We start from the raw sequence: 1,734 nt of genomic DNA, 5'->3' as shown, positions 1-1,734 counted from the left end.
ATATTCAGTTTACTGTGTCTAAGATTTTTTTTCTTTTTTGGTACAGTGGGTTTTACTGATGCATAAGATAGGGCTCCTGAGGTCCTTCCCCTTCTCCAGGGGGTCTGGGATAGAGACTGTGAAACAGCAGATTCTCAGTGTGGTGGACACTGAGTGGGTGCAGGGACTCTCTAGCAGTGGAGAGCCTTTCTCTTCCTCTGCTCTTGCTGAGGTCAATGAGCCCAGGGACTCTACTGCTTGGAGGCCATATGGACAATGAGGCCCACCATCTAGTTGCTGTAGCCAAATTCATTGTCATACCAGGAGTCGAGCTCGACAAACTGCTCTTTGATGGTGATGCCAGAACCAGCATCAGAGCTGAAGGAGTAGGTGCCACTGTTAAATTTCATAGGAGACATTTTGGTCATAGGTATAAACCAATATACCCTTTAGGAGGGAACTTGGATGCCTGTTTCACCACCTTCTTGATATCATCCTTTTTATCAACTTTATCTTGCAGCAGCTAAGGTCCACCAATGACATATTGGGGGTGGGCACGTGGAAAGCCATGCCTGTTAGTTCCTCATTCAGCTCAAGGATAACTTTGCCCATGGTCTTAGTAGTGCACTGAGGCCAGGTTGATGTCCTGGGCAGCTCCATGACCATCATGTCACAGCTTCCCAGAGGGGCCACCCCCAGTCTTCTGGGTAGCACCGATGGCATGTATTGTGGTCATGAGTCACTCGACAATGCCGACATCATCATGAATGGCATTGGTTGAGGGAGTTAAACAGTTGGTAGTGCAGGACATGTTGCTGACACTCTTGAGAGATGTTATGGTTCACAGTCAGCACAAATACGGGGCATCAGCATAAGAAGCAGAGATGATGACCCTCTTGGCCCTACCCTTTAAGTGAGCCCCAGTTTTGTCCCAGTGGACTCTGACACATCCAGGGCACCAGGATGATACTGACAGAGTCTTGCTTCTGAAGATGGTGATAGGTTTCACTTTGATGACAAACTTGCTATTCTCAACCTTGACTGTGTCATGGAACTTTCTGTGGGTAGAATCACACTGGAATGTGTAGACCATATGGTTGAGGCCAATGCATGGAAAACAGGAGGCCCACAATGCTCACTTTGCCAGAGTTGAAAGCAACCCTGGTGACCAGTCACCAGTCACCCATTGTGGCCAAATCCATTCGTTTCACCATTGTGTATCAGGGATGCACTGGCACTGCAAGAGATGAGGTGGCTGTCTGTCAAACAGGGAGGAGTAGAGAGCCTAAGAAATGTTTCAATGTTAATACTTGATGTTTAATTCTAGGAATTGCCAACTTATTGCAGTACAGAAGAAAATTTAGTTTTAATTCATTTCCGTGAACCTTAAGAAATATTTATTCTTCACTATATCATTTAAAAGGCAAAGAAATATAAAAACAGACAGAGATCTTTCATCTGCTGGCTCACCAGAGTAGGGTGACACCAATGCCAGGAGCCTGGAAACCCATTATGGTCTCCCAGGGGAAAGCAATGATTCCAGTATTTTAGCAATCACCTGCCTCCCCCCTCGGTGAACGTCTTCCAAATTTGAGAAAGAAATCTGAGAATTAAAAATAGAGAATGTCATGAAAGAGGAATAAACTTGTAGTGAAACCATAGGATCCATGTCTCCTACCTTTTAGCATGTGTGGAATAAGCCATTGATAGAGAGCGTTTGTCTGTGGCAAGGTAGTTCTGAGGATCCAGAGGAGA

The 1,734-nt window shown here is 45.5% G+C and overlaps 1 pseudogene; it reads right to left on the bottom strand.

Annotated features, from left to right (window-relative positions):
* Positions 1-230: 230 nt before the first annotated feature.
* On the bottom strand, positions 231-1,145 carry LOC121155963 (annotated as a pseudogene).
* Between the last annotated feature and the right edge of the window lie 589 nt (positions 1,146-1,734).

The sequence above is a fragment of the Ochotona curzoniae genome, unplaced genomic scaffold (assembly GCF_017591425.1).
Source record: "Ochotona curzoniae isolate NIBS_2020 unplaced genomic scaffold, NIBS_Ocur_1.0 contig_3190, whole genome shotgun sequence".
Lineage (NCBI taxonomy): Eukaryota > Metazoa > Chordata > Mammalia > Lagomorpha > Ochotonidae > Ochotona > Ochotona curzoniae.
The sequence above is the reverse complement of the archived record's forward strand: the minus strand, read 5'-3'. Positions and strand labels throughout refer to the sequence as shown.